Source organism: Pinus tabuliformis, chromosome 3_2 (assembly GCF_031772625.1).
Source record: "Pinus tabuliformis cultivar Carrire ecotype Pingquan chromosome 3_2, CPIR1, whole genome shotgun sequence".
In the NCBI taxonomy this organism is placed as follows: Eukaryota; Viridiplantae; Streptophyta; class Pinopsida; order Pinales; family Pinaceae; genus Pinus; species Pinus tabuliformis.
Window position 1 is genome coordinate 1,118,693,789 of NC_142302.1, and position 15,637 is coordinate 1,118,709,425.

The window sequence follows — 15,637 nt, forward strand, 5'->3', positions numbered from 1 at the left end:
TAAGGCATGCCAAGATGTGAAAGGGTGTCACAATATGTGCCAGGGATTGTCAAGGCAACAAAAAGGAGAAACACGTTAAAATACAAGGAAATGAACACATAATAGGATTAATAAGTCATCAATTTACCTTTTCTAAGAGGGTTAGGCTAGGCACACTAACACTAGGTGCCAAGTGCCAAGTGTTAGTGCATTCTAAATTCGAAATATTCCTATGCTACTTCTTATCCACTTTCCAATAGTTGATATCAAATAACTTTAATATTAAACCATGCCAAAGCATACTAAGGCATCTCGAAAAATGCTAGTTTTGTTAGTGGGGCCTGACCCAAGTTCATCGTTAGTTAGCCAAACAAATCCCTACACTATTGGCCCTTTCGGCATTAGCCCGTGGAGCGCAGACTGAAGTTTCATCCAAAGCAGTATGGGGGGATGCTAGAACCAAGTTTTCACACCCTGAGATGGTCGTGATGTCAGTTTATTCCTTTTTTTCTTGATTTCACGTAGGTCATTAAGTTCTAGGTCTCTATCTATCTAGCCCTTTATTCCACCCTTTAGTACCTCCGCAAAGGGGTACAATTGGCCTTTGCGCAGCCCTAACCTATGGTTCAGGTACTTTCACGTTGCTAGGGCAGCGTATCGTGTAGATTCCCAAACTAGCTTAAGTATCTTACTTATCTTATTAAACAATCACAGTTAGTGCTGTGTAAACAGATATCCTTATTTGCGTTCAATTATCCCACGTAATTACATACATTCGCGAATCATATAAGCACTATAAATGAAATTCATACACAATATGACAAGATGCATTAACAAGAAACAAAGACACAGAATTTGTAAAATGCTTTTCTTTATTGATATCTTCAAACAATTACAAACTCTATCCATCCTGCTTGCACTGCTTTTGGACCTGTTGGTGAAACCCAGCTAGAAATCTTTCTTCCTCAAGCTCAGCCAGCTGCACGAGCTTCTCTTCCAGGGCTCCATGATTCGTCATACCTACGAGTGCCACTATGCACAAACTAGGCACAATGTATTCCATGGGAATTACTACTTCAACACCCTATACAAGCCTAAAGGGTGTTTGTTCAGTCAACTTTTTGCATGTCATCCAATAGGTCCATAGTATTGCGGGTATGCGTAGGTTGCTATCACTTCAATGAGCGTTGCAAACCTTGGTTAGCACGTTCTCCAACATATTATTGAATGCTTCCACTATCTCGTTAGCCTGTGGGTGATAAGGCATGCTTTTCTAGTGATCACTCATCAAAATATTTGGACATCCGAATCGCATCAGTACATACTCAAAGAGGAACTTCGCAGCAGTCATGCTTATACAATCCTTTACAGGTTGTGCCTCCATCCATCGAGTCAAATACTCCATCGCGGTGATAATGTACCTCGCTCCCATCTTCTTCTCTTGGGGCTGAATGGGTCCCACAAAATCTATAGCCCATTTTTCAAAGGGTTGTAATATCATCTATGGATTCAGAGGCAATTCATCCCTCCACGAGGGTCTTCTAGTCCTTTGACATACATCACACGCTTTGCAGTATGCTTTTGAATCTTGATGGAGGGTTGGCCACCACAACCCTGCGCATAGAATCTTTTGCACAGTCGCTCTCCCTGCATAATGTCCTCTCGCGGTGCCCCCATGAGCGTCCACAAGGATACTGCTTCTTTCAAACTCCGGTAAATATTGTCACAATATCTCATCAAACCCCATTTTGTACAGATGCCTAGCAATGACATAAAAGTTTGTCGTGCGCATCACTAACTCCTTTTGCTGGAAGGTGTAACCTTCTGGGGCAGTTCCTGTCATTAGGAAGTGTATGATATCTTCAAAATGACCATCTGTGACGCGCACTGCAAATAGTTGCACGTTAGGAAATCCTTCTTCCAAATTAGTGGGCTCCTCCCTTGTCTCAATGCGCGATAGATGGTCTGGTCCCGCGTTCATTCATCCAGGTTTCACAATCACTTCAAAATCATAATCTTGGAACAATAACAACCACCTGCAGACTCTTCCCCCCAACACAGGATTATTGACCAGGTATTTCAAGGCAGAATGATCTGTATACATCTTAAAATGGCCACCCAGCAAATAGTTTCTAAACTTCTGCAGCGCGTATACCATGGCTAACCCTTCGCGCTCAGTGGTGGAATAGTTCTTCTCCGCCTTGGATAACCTTCTGCTTGCAAATGCTATAGGGTGATCCAAGTCTCCTTCGCCAGCCTGTGTTAATACTGCTCCCAGCACTATAAATGACACATCAACATGTACATGAAACTCCTTCTTCCAATTCAAGAAGACTAAAATCGGCATGGTGACCATATTTTCCTTCAATACATCTAAGCTTTTCTTACAGTCCTCGTTCCAACAGAATGTGACATCCTTTTTCAATAACTTCTCCATAGGCGCAATGATCTGGGCATAGCCTTTGATAAACTTTCTGTAATATCCAGTATGTCCTGGGGTAGCATGCAGCTGTTTCACACTCCTTGGCGCTTTGAGGTTAAGTATCACCGCAATCTTCACAGGATCTACCATTAGTCCTTGTCTACAAACCACATGACCCAGCAGGGTCCCAAAAGGAACAAAAAATAGGCACTTCTTTAGATTGAGTGCGATTTGGTATCTTCGACAGTCATCTAGCATCAGGCACAATCTTGCCACATGACGCTTCGCCAACCCAAACATAGTCCAGTCATCAAAGTACATTTCCAGGAACTTGTGAATGAATCACTTGAACATCACAACAAATATGCATGAGAAAATCATGGGCACATTCTTCAATCAAAAAGGCATTATAGTGTACTGAAAACACCCTCACTCAGTCGCAAAAGTTGTCTTGCTCCTATCCTTCGGCGCGATTTTGATCTGATGGTAACCAGAGAACCCATCAATGAAGGAATAAGCTTCCTGGCCACCTACATTGTCCAACACTTCATTAGTGAACAAATTCGGGAAAGGATCATGTACACAATCATCATTCAACCTCCTAAGATCTACGCATATCCTTATTTCATCCTTCTACTTCTTCTCTTGTACCACCATTGGGCTTACCCAATTAGATTCTTCCATAGGCTCAATGATGCATGCCGCGAGCATCTTGTCTAACTCTAAGCGGACCTTCTCCTTGTACTTCGGATTGAGATGGTAAGGTATTTGCTTAACCGGCTTCGCATCGGGCTTCAGCGTGATCTTCAAAACACCTAGGTCCCCAATTATCCCTTTTAGAACCGTAAAATTGGTAAGGAACAAATCCTGGTATTCACGAAGCAATTCAGCGACCTTATCCACCATCGCGTCATCCCAGTAGTCTCCAATCTTCGCGAATTTGGGCTCTACCTCCATACCAATATTTACCTGTTTCATTTTTAGTGGCGCAGTTATATTTAGATTCTCAATCTGTGGTCCTTCAACCTTGTAGTGACCTTCTGTTTCAAGGATGTTAACTTTTCGCAGATCCTCATCTTCTTCTTTAGTAGTTACGTTATAGCATTCCAGCGTGTGACTCAGCTGAGTAGTCCAATCGAGTTGAATAAGGTCCAAGAGACCCTGCGATATCCTAAAGATTGCTGCTTTTACTTGTTGTAGTGCCTCATCAATACAATCAAACCCATCTTCAAAGCTAAATGTCATTATGAATCCCTCGGACAAAATATCCCATTCACCTGTACCATGGGGAAGCTCTGTTTTTAAGTACTAGTTCATCAGGATGACATACAGGGTATGAAAAAACAAGTGCATCCATTCAGGTTGGGGCTCCTCTCCATAAGCCTAAGCCCATTTGGCCAAGTGCATGCATGGATCATCTTGTAGGTTTTAACCCCGTATAGAAATTACTTGCATACGAATTCTAACAACAGAAAATAAACAATGTAAGAGCATAACACATAAAACACATATACACAGATATTTCCCCCCTGGATACCAAAATCGGGACTACCAGCTTGATTTTTCATTATTTTCTTTTCAATGTTACAATACATATTTATACATGCCAAAGCATCCAATACCATGGACTAAAAACCATCGCGTCCAAAACCATGCACAAAACCATAGGTAGGTCCACCCAACCTAATATAGGGTCCAATTTTTTTTTCCCAGGGCGCTACCTCGGACCCCGTAGAGGGGGTCTACCTATCCCCCTTAAACCCTCTATGATCCCCTCGTTGTGAAATCGGGCCAACAAAGGGGAGGATTCGCCCCCCCTCTAACCCCTAGTTAACTATGTGGTCTAGTCGTGGAAATAATATAACACAACCCAACATTCTCCCACTTGTTGTTTCCTTTCCACATGGGGCTATAGGAGAGCTTAGTCATTTATCCAGCCCTGGAATGCCCATTGTTTCTCTACACCAAGAGAACTTCTCAGAGCTCACAGATGTTGTCAATGCATCTGTAGTATTCTTCAAAGTGTCCACCTTTACTAGCAACACCTTTTTGTCTTCTATCATATCCCTCACAAAGTGATACTGAACATCAATGTGCTTTGTCTTTGAATGGTAAGTAGGGTTCTTTGCCAAGAAAATTTCACTTTGGCTATCACAGTCTATCTTTATAGCTCCCTTTGCTAACTCCATACTTGAACACAATCTCTGCAACCAAACTGCTTCCTTGCTTGCATGAGTGGCTGCCATGTATTATGCCTCTGTAGTTAATAGTGCCACTACAGATTGTTTCTTACTCATCCAACTGACTGCACCTCCAAATAGGTTAAACACATACCCACTTGTACATCTTCTCTGATCTAGATCTCCAACCTAGTCTGCATCAACAAAGCCACAAATATCCAACACTCTGTCCAATCCTGTTCTTCCTTGGTAGCACAAACCATAATCGCTAGTGCCATGCAAATACTTGAAAACCCGCTTCACTATTGTCCAATGCTCCTTTCCTAGTTTTGAAATAAACCTGCTCAATACTCCCATTGCATGTGCAATGTCTGGTCTAGTACGGACCATTGCATACATCAGGCTACCGACTGCACTTGCATATGGAACATGGGACATGTCCTATTCCTCTTCTTGTGTCTTGGGACGCTATTCAGCAGATAACTTCACACCTATAGGAATAAGAACCTTCACCAGTTTACTATCCTGCATATTAAACCTTTGCAGTATTGTCTTAACATACTTCCATTGGTTTAACCAGAGCTTCCTCTTTGCTCGATCTCTTTTAATTTCCATGCCCAAAATATAGTTTGCAACACCAAGATCTTTCATGTCGAATTCAGAGGACAATTTGGTCTTCAAATCCTGGATAATTTCTTTGTCATTTCCAACCAGAAACATATCATCCACATACAAGACTAGATAAATAACACGATCACCAATTAATTTAAAATACACACAATGATCTGCTTTGCCTCTAGTGAAGCCAAGTCCCTGTATAAATGTATCAAATTTCTAATACCACATCCTTGGTGACTGTTTTAACCCATACAAAGACTTCTTTAATTTGCATACCAGTTCTTTCTTACCCTTCACCACAAAGCCTTCAGGTTGCTTCATGTAGATTTCCTCTTCCAGATCCCCGTGAAGAAATGTTGTCTTCACATCCATCTGTTCTACCTCAAAATCAAAAGCAGCAACAACAGATAAAAGTAATCTAATAGAAGCTACCTTGGCAACGGGAGAAAAAATATCACCAAAATTAATTCCTAGCACCTAGGAATAACCTTTTGCTACCAAACGAGCTTTGTATTTCTCCACCTTTCCTTTTGCATTTGTCTTCTTCTTGAACACCCATTCACTACCAATCGGTTTCCTTCCAGCCAGCAACTCCACAAGATCGCAAGCCTCATTTTTGTGCAAAGATTCCATTTCATCAACCATGGCCTCTTTCCAGATTTTTCCATCCTCTGAATCTACTGCTTCCTTCACAGTTCTGGAATCATCATCAGTAACAAATAAAGAAAAATTTGAACATAAAGCAGATGGAATATACCTTTCTGGCTACCTTCTTTCTCGAACTGATCTTCTCACACCCAAAGTTTTTGGCTCTTCGTCTTCTGATTCCTCCTCTCCTGTAGAGTTTGATTCTTCCTCCTTAAGCTCAAACTCTATCTTCTCAGGTTCCTTTGGTTGGACTTCATGTTTAATAACATATTTCACCTCTCTTAATACCACATCTCAGCTGTACACAACCTTCCTTGTTACTCGGTTCCAAAGCTTATAACCCTTTAGACCATCCTTATACCCAATAAAGGTTCACTTTTCAGATTTACTATCCAACTTCGTTTTTTTCTCCTTTGGAACATGTACATATGCATCACATCCAAATACCCTCAGATGTGAAAGAGAGGGTTTCTTACCATTCCATACCTCTTGTGGAGTCTTATCCTCCAATGTTGATGAAGGTGATTTGTTGACCAGGTAACATGTTGTCTCCACCGCCTCTTCCCAGAATTCATGTCCTAATCCAACACCACTGAGCATGCTTCTTGCCCTTTCCATCAATGTCTTGTTCATTCTTTCTGAAACTCCATTTTGCTCAGGTGTATATGGAGTAGTCTTCTACCATTCTATACCACACTTCTTACAAAATTATTCAAATTCCTTGTTGCAAAACTCTCCACCATTATCTGACCTCAACACCTTTATCTTCTTCTCTGTTTGGTTTTCCACCAGAGCCTTAAATTCTTTAAACCTGTCAAAGACTTCAAATTTATTCTTAAGGAAATATATCCATGTATTCCTTGAGAAGTCATCTATAAATGATACATAGTACATAGAATTACCTAGTGATGGAACCTTCACAGGTCCAAACACATCACTATGCACAAGCTCTAAAATCTGTTTCGCCCTCTTACCACCATAGGGGAAATTCACCTGATTTTGCTTCCCACATACACAATTTTCACAAAAATCAAAATCTAGAGAGCTATTACTCATACCTTCTACCATACCTTTACCATGAAGTATTCGAAGGCCCTTCTCTCCAATATGTCCAAGCCTTTGATTCCACAACATGGTCTTCTCTCCAGTGACCAATGGATTTTTTGCTCCACTTTCAGGAACCATAGCACTGTTGCACCCTCAACAACATGCTACCTTGCAGCTTGTACAAAGTCCCAATCTAAACTCCCCGCATCAATACCAGTGCTCCCTGAACCATCTTGCAATTATTGTTCTCGAACACTGTTTTTACACCTGCATCATCTAGCTTGCTTACAAAAATCAGATTTCTGGCCAATGCAGGAATATGAAGAACATCTGGAAGTGTTCTAACGCTTCCACCTTGCAACTTCAACTTTAATTTTCTGCGACCAATGATTCTAGCCTTCCTATCATCCCATAAGAAGACATCACAACCATTGTATTTCTTGTACTCGCAGAACCACTCTCTATGGGGAGTGAAGTGAAAGGATGCACCTGAGTCAATCAACCATGCCTCATGATCTACATGTGTACAGCGAAGTACACATCCCCACCTTCATCTGAGGTGGTTTTCTCTTGTACAGAAGGAGCATCATCAGATCCCTTTCCTTTGTCAGGAGCTTTAGATTTACAGTCCCTTTTGTAGTGCCCTTCCATTCCCCATTTCTAGCACACCACCTTTACAGGTTTTCCTGGAGATTTAGATCTCCCTCTAGATTTAGATCTCCCACTCAATGACTTATTTATGTTTCTGTTCTGGGACTGTCCTCCTACAGACAAGGCATCACCATTCTGGCTCTCCATATTTTTCCATCTCATCTCCTCTGTCAGCAAGGATGAGACTATTTCATCAAACTGCAAGGCAGTTGCATTGCTACCTATTGCAATAACTAACTAGACTATCCCATGAATTTGGTAGAGAACACAACAAACTGATGCACTTATCTTCATCTAAAATTTTAATATCAACAGATAATAACTGACTTACCACAGTATTAAATGCGTTCAGATGCTCTTTCACCGAGTCTCCATCTTTCATCCTTAGGTTATATAGTTTTTTCCGTAGGAACAGTTTATTCCCTAGAGAATTACATTGGTACAAATTCCCTAACTTGTCCCACAAAGCCTTCACCGTAGCTTCCCCTGATACATTCAACAATACTAAATCTGTGACACACTTTGCCTTCCAATCCAACTTCTTCCATTCTTCATCGGACATTCACGTTGGTTTAGTACCTAGATCTACCATGATCCAATGATCTTTATCCACCAATAGATCCTCCATCTTGAGTTTCCATAACTCAAAACTCTTACCATTAAATTTCTCTATCTCTATCTTTCCACTGCTCACCATCTTCTTTCAACATGAGAATTGATCCCGCAAATCTCCCACTGAACACAGTCTACCACAGGCCTGAACGAAACCCCTCAGCAACAAAGGCATCCCATTGAAGCCAAAACAACTCTGATACCAAATGTAGGTTTTAACCCCATACATAAATTACCTGCATACGAATTCTAACAACAACAACAACAACAACAAAAAATGTGAGAGCATAACACATAAAACACGTATACACAGAGATTTCCCCCTGGATCCCAAAACCGGGACTACCAGCTTGATTTTTGATTATTTTCCTTTCAATGTTACAATACATATTTATACATGCCGAAGCATACAATACCATGGACAGAAAACCATTGTGTCCAAAACCATGTGCGAAAACCATACACAAAACCATAGGTAGGTCTGTCCAAGCTAATATAGGGTCCAAAAAAATTTTTCTCAGGGAACTACCCCGGACCCCGTAGAGGGGGGCTACCCAGCCCCCTCAAACCCCCAGTGACCCCCCTGCTACACAATTGATGCAATGAAGGGGGGGCTTTGCCCCCTCTCTAACCCCCGATTAACTACGTCGGCTAGTTGTGGAAAAAATATAACACAACCCAACATGCCAAGTGTGTGCATGGATCATCCTACCCATCATATTTGTCTGTCATTCGTACCTTCATCTTCCCAAAGCGTGTTCTCATCATCCTCCTACATTCACACCAATCGTCAAAGCTACCCTTGTGCATACCCCACCACCTTGTGCGCATAGCGCGCAGTGCCCAATGCCCAGTCCAAAGCCTGGAAGCACTACTTCTCTGGTACCTCCCTCTAGAATGCATCCAAAAGGATATCTACATCATTCAAGCCATCATAAGTGGGCAGACTTCTTACCTCTGATGACACACAACACAACGACCGGGTCATCATGTTACAACTTAGTGTGGTTACTTCATGTAACCAATTCTACCAGCGCTCTAATTCTTCATTAGAGTTCGAGGTGTAGGAACTCTCGCGATCCCATGTAATTCATCCATCTGCTGTTGGATTCACCCAATCTTGGTCTCACGTTGTTATCTTATAGATACAATCTAGATCGTCATCGCTCTCATAATTGCGGACTGGTTCAGTATAGCACGATCCTTCAGCAGGATCTAGGGGTACTATTACACAGAGCGATTTATTCTCAAATATCATCTTTCGCTTCTTTAGGTTGATTACCCCATTCATATCGGTAGCCCAATCAATGCCAAGGAGCACAAGGTAGGGGTTTCTATCATCCACAATTTCTATTACTTCAAAGTCAGCCAGCGCGCACGTGCCTTCAATATCTACAGTCACCCCTTGCAGCCGCCCCATGGGGATGATCTTCTGCTGATTTTCCATCCTTAACTGAATTGGAGACCACTACAGCGCGGGTCTTCCCATTTGTCCCAAGTCTGCTTCGGTAGGACGTTCGCATCTGACCCCAGGTCCAAAATAACCTGATCCATCTCATACTCTCCTATCTGTGCGGTCAGCCTCATCTCTCGTCCTGTCCTTGTTTTATGCTTACCAATATTTCATACCACATGTGGTTCACCAGGAGTGTTTCTGGCACATCTATTTATAAGCTCCTTTAATCCTTTTATAACCTTGCTATCACGCAACAACTTCATGCAGGTCTCTAGGAAGGTTGTAAGCATAGGAGGGTCCATTTCCTGATCAGGCTTATCCTTGTTCCCTGAGGTGGAGGCCTTAGAGAAGCTCTTCTTTGCTTCCATGAACATTTCACGTGCGCACTCCAAATCGAATTCTGCCTCCTTCGCTGGAGCTTTGTGAACCCATGTGAGGTTTTTCCCCTTATCATCCCCTGTTGCAATTCCACTTTGGAGTACTATATTCACATTCAGATCCTCTTCGTGAGGCTCAGACCTCATCATCTGCAGGCTTTGAGTCGGCTGAGGTGGTAGTGCCCCTTTGTCGCGTATTCTCGCTATCAGCGTAGGACAATCCTCCGTCTCATAATCAAACAGAGTGCAATATTTTCACGACGGACATGTTGGGCTAGTGCAATCGCGGGCGTATTGTCCTGGTCCTCTACAATTGTAGCAGATTAATTGTCCCCGACCTCTGCCAGGTCCTCCTCCGCATCGGCCTTGTCCGTACCCCTGAAAGCTTGTTCATGCCATTCCTGCTTTCTGGTCAAGGGGTCGCGTCTATGCTTGAACACTGTAGGCGGGTGTTCTATCCATCATCAATTCATAGCTTCTGCAGTTGTGCTCATCATGCCCTACCAATCAATAGAAGTTGCAGAACAGTTGTTGTGGTGTTTGTACAAACTTCTGCAGCAAATGCTAGTTATCTGTCATATGTTTTCCTACTACCTGACATATAGCGCACCACAATGCAAGCCCCGCGCTTGGTCCTGCTTGGGACTTCGGCCTCAAAGGCATCGGTCCTACCCCCACAATATAGTTTGTAAAGACCAGGAAATGGTATTTGTCATGCCCCTGACCTTTACATTTTAGGCACCATACCTCTTCGCGCACCTTCGATTGAACTGTTATGTCCTACTTCAGGCTTTACATTTCAATGCAAAGATTTTGCAACTGTGCATGGATCCATTGAACCCCCAGATTTGAATCCTACATTGGTGTTTCATGCAATCTCATTGCAATCTCCAAGGCCTCTGCCTGAGTTGTTATATTTTGTTTTGACAGCACAACCTTTAGGTGTGGTAGGAGAGAAGCCACAAAACATTTGCGGTGCTGTCCATTTGTTAAGTTCATATTAGCTTCACGGATTTTAAACTTCAACCTCTAATCTAATTCCCAAGGTTTCTCGCCTGGTTTCATCATGATTTCTTTGAACCCCACAATTGACCATGCCTCAGATTTAGGCTTACTGAACTCTTTATTCAGTGCGGTCTAGATGTCTGTCACTCCAACGTTTGGGTTATCATTGGAGTATTTACTATACCAGGTTAGCACGCAATCCTGCAAAGAACTAACCAGTGTTTACTTCTTCATGTGATCATCTGTAACGCCTTGAGCTTCCCATACAACTTTCACAATGAACCAAAACTAGTCCGGGTCCTCATTTCCCAAGCCTTTAAATAAAGGTAGCTTCACTGAATTTGCCATGCTGAACTGCGGTGGAGGTGGAGGTGGTATGGTGAATTCATAGGTAATGGTGGTGAAGTCAGAGGTGGTGTGGGTGGAGGTGGCAGTCGCAGGAATCCTTGTCTTATTAACTTAATAGCACTTTGCAAAGAAGCCTACGCTACTCCCTTTTCATCTCCTAATGGAGGTGAAATCAATGGACTATATTCAGGACCCTTTCTTCCTTCGTTCCTATAAGTTTTTCCACTTCGTGTAGCTCCAAACATCAAGGTAGCTACATAACCCGTTTTTGTACAAAAACATCTTAATCCAGGTATTCAAAGATTTCAAGTACTTACCTCGCAGTCCTTTGAAAATGTGTCGCTCTTCCTCATTGTCGATGACTAAGGTATTGACTGCAAATTCAGTCACAAATCCTCCTATGATGTAATCGAGCCAATGATCAACAATGTGGGTGATCTTATTCTTAGAGTTTTCCAGTCTCTATACTAACTCCAGGGTCCAAACAATAGGACCGTCAAGTCTCCACCTTCCTTGGCTATCTGCTAGCTTCACGATCCACTCATATAGCTCAACTGGAAAGGAATATAAAAAGATCTCGTGGATTTTTGTATATAGGTACCTGTCTAGCCACTATTCCTTGGTCAGTCGTGGATTTCTTTTCTCCTGCACCGTGAATTCGTGGATCTTCCTATCCAACAAGTCTTCGATCTCTTTCTTAGTTGGATTCTAGTGAAACAACATCACACATCTCTTATGCAGATTCCGGTCTCTAAAATGGAACCATTTGTTGGCTTGGTGGGGCCTAACCCAGGTTCAATGTTAGTTAGGCAAACAAATCCCTACACTATTGGCCCTTTTGGCATCAGCCCGTGGAGTCTAGACCGAAGTATCACCCGAAGTAGTATGGGGGGATGCTGGAACCAAGTTTCCGCACCTTGAGATGGTCGTGATGTCAGTTTATTCCTCTTATTCCTGCTTTTGTGCAAGTCGTTATGTTCTAGGGCTCTGTCTGTCTAGCCTTTTATTCCACCCTTTAGTACCTCCGCGAAGGGCTATGATTGGCCTTCCCATAGCCCTAACCTATGGTTCAGGTAATTTCGCGCTACTAGGGCAGCGTATCGTCCATATTCCCAAACTAGCTTAAGTATCTTACTTATCTTATTAAACAATCACAGTTAGCATCGCGTAAATAGATATCCTTATTTGTGTTCAATTATCCCACGTAATTACATACTTTCACGCATCATATAAGCATTATAAATGAAATTCATTTACAATATGACAAGTTGCATTAACATGAAACAAAGACACAAAATTTGTAAAATGCTTCTCTTTATTAATATCTTCAGACGATTACAGACTCTATCTTCCCTGCGCACACAGCTGCAGGGGTCTACGCACTCAGCTGTGGACTTCTACCCTAGGCCTCTACGCACTCAACTGCAGAGCCTCTACCTACGCTAAGACCCGAAACTCTCTCCTTATTGCTCAAGACTTCATCTAAAACTTATGACTTCTAACTACTTAGAGCTTACTTACTTAGCTACTTTTATACAATCCCTTGGTTCGCGGACCATGGGTAGATATTTTACAGCTGACTTTACTTTACAAAACAAGGGTGGACAACCCTTTATGAATCATGACACCTTCACGCTCCACGACCACAAAATGCGGATTCTTTACAACTTTATTACAAACTTTGACCCAAACATGGGCTTCTAGTGCTATGGGGTAAAATGCACGGTGTATGTAAGATGAAAACTACCCTCAAAGGCCTTCCCGGGACCTTTGACAGACTGTAATATTATCTGCAAAAGCTACCAAGTTACACACATGTTCATCTATCAAAACATAAATTGACAAGGTATGGAAAGAGGATCACCTTTAGTTCCTTCTAGATTTGTTTGGAGATCTCTATGCAGCAAGAAGAACTCCTTCAAGGCCAGCTCCAAGACAATTCTTGCACAAAGGACAAGGTAAACCGATCACAACATACGCTCTTGAAAACTAATGTAAGAATGCACAATAAACATATATTAGTGTATAACTTAACTACTCATCTCAACAAGCATCAGAATGAACAAACCAATGAACAACATTACCGAAACTATGGAGTAGAGAACACAACTGCAGTTCTGTATTTATAGTGGAAGAGTGATTACAACCATCCATTGTATCAACCTTCCCATGCCCCTTCTTCCTCTCTCTCTCCCCCTCTTTCAGCTCACTTATTCAAGTATATGACAATTCACAACAACTTAATGGGCTATCCTTCCAAATGCTCTGACCCCTTTCACAATGGTCCTCTCGCTGCTTATGTAGTAGTCGAATTAGGGTTGCCAAGCTCCTCCTAGAGTTCATTAGGGCAAAAGCCATGAACTTGCCCTGTTTTCAAGCTTTTTCCCATTTACCTTCATTCTCAGATTGGAATTTCCCCAAATAATTCGATTTTTGGAGTTTCCTTGCTTTTCTTGAGAAAATTTAGGGATAAATATCTAGATATTTGTGAGCAAATTCGTTGGCTTGACCCACTAAACTTCACTTAGGTTCACTAATGCTCCCCCTGGTCTAACAACTTGAGTTAGAAGGGTGACTAACACTCCTCTATGCTTGGTAACAAGATTTATAAAGCAGGTTAGTAGTGTGTAGAGAGCGTTAGTGGGATCAAGGCCTGCAATTGTGGTCTTTGTTTCAGTCATCTTGTCTTTCACCTCTGAGTTGATGAGGAGGTCATTTTGTCCTATAACAGATGCCCCCTAAAGTATGAGATTAGAGGCAGAGATGATGGCCGAAATACTTTACTAAAACTGTAATTTTCTGTCAAAATTTTGTAGAGAGAGAGAAGTTTCGGGCAGCAAGGAAAACCTGATACAACACATACATATATATAAACTGCTAAAATCATGTCCTGAGTCAGGCATTCCCATGCTCAGTAGCTATGTCAGAGTAATTTTCTCTTCTGAGATATAACAATGCTGGCCGCCGATAAGCACAGAGCGGATCCAGTGTCATAATAGATCATCCTGAAATAGTTGTCTCCAAAGAACAATATCCACAGCTTGGGAGAGGAAACAAGGCTAAATGATGCAAGCCTCTACCCAAGGTCTTGATTTCCGCTTCACTGAACAACATAGATCAGTACATGTGATAAGATGTGTTGACATTAAACATGCATGAAATCATCTAATTACTAGTCAATAATGGAGACCGTTAACAGATGCGAGGAAGGCCACCGATAATGGTGATGGTCTCCAAGATGCACAGTGCAAACTAGTGAGTGTGAAAGATTTCTTTGTCGTCGAACACTCGTAGAATCGCTTAACCAGGAGCCAATAATGAAAACTCGTGATCAAACACAAGGTAACCTACCACTAATGTTTGCAAGTACCAAGGCACTAAATGTGTTTTTGGGTTATCTTCCTAGATAGAGTGTTGAAGTCAATAGGAAGAAACCTGTCGAAAGGTAGGCAATGACATGTCCTACATCAGTCGACACGAAACCGGACAAGAATGATTTTGTTTTTTGAGGAATCTTTTGAGCATTTGGGTCTAAACAATGGAGGGCATGATGAAAGGATATGTATGATCGATTGATAGAGGAAACAAATGGGGACCCTTGAACAATAGAAGGCACGACAACAGTTTTAACTAGATAGCACTAGACTCATGAACACTACAGAGTGTTAAGATACAGAGATGCAATTACATCAGGGTATATAGGCTAAAACTCATAGGTTGGTAGGGTTCATATTGAGAGGCTATCAAAATGAAGGTTTATCTAAGGGAGTGCCATGTTCAAGGGAATGATTGTTGCCAAACCACGCTTTCAAATACGGAATACAGTTGTATTGTCCACTTTCCCCATCTGATTTTTTAATGAGTCCAGATGGGTAAACTCATCGATCTTTTCATGTTTAAAGAGTCTGAAAAGGATCGCAAAAAGAACGACTCTTTGCCCTATCTGATTAGTTTAATGAGTCTAGACAGGAAAACTCGTCAATTTTTTCATGTTTTAAGAGTCTGAAAAGTATCATAAAAGGAACGACTCTATATCTTGTCTGTGTAATTTAAAGAGTCTAGACTAGACAACTCAGTGGTCTTTTCATATTTAGAGAGTCTGAAAAGATCGTAAAGAGAGACTCCATGGTGGTCCCTTTGTCATAGTTGTTAACTGGGTGCAACAAAAGGTTAATAGTATACCCATATCAGTTACTTTTCCATCTTTTAATCTATTGAACCCGGATAAAGAGAAACCTTTTTCCAATAGATGTCGACCTCATTTTGTTACAAGTACGAGGCAATGGACTAAACT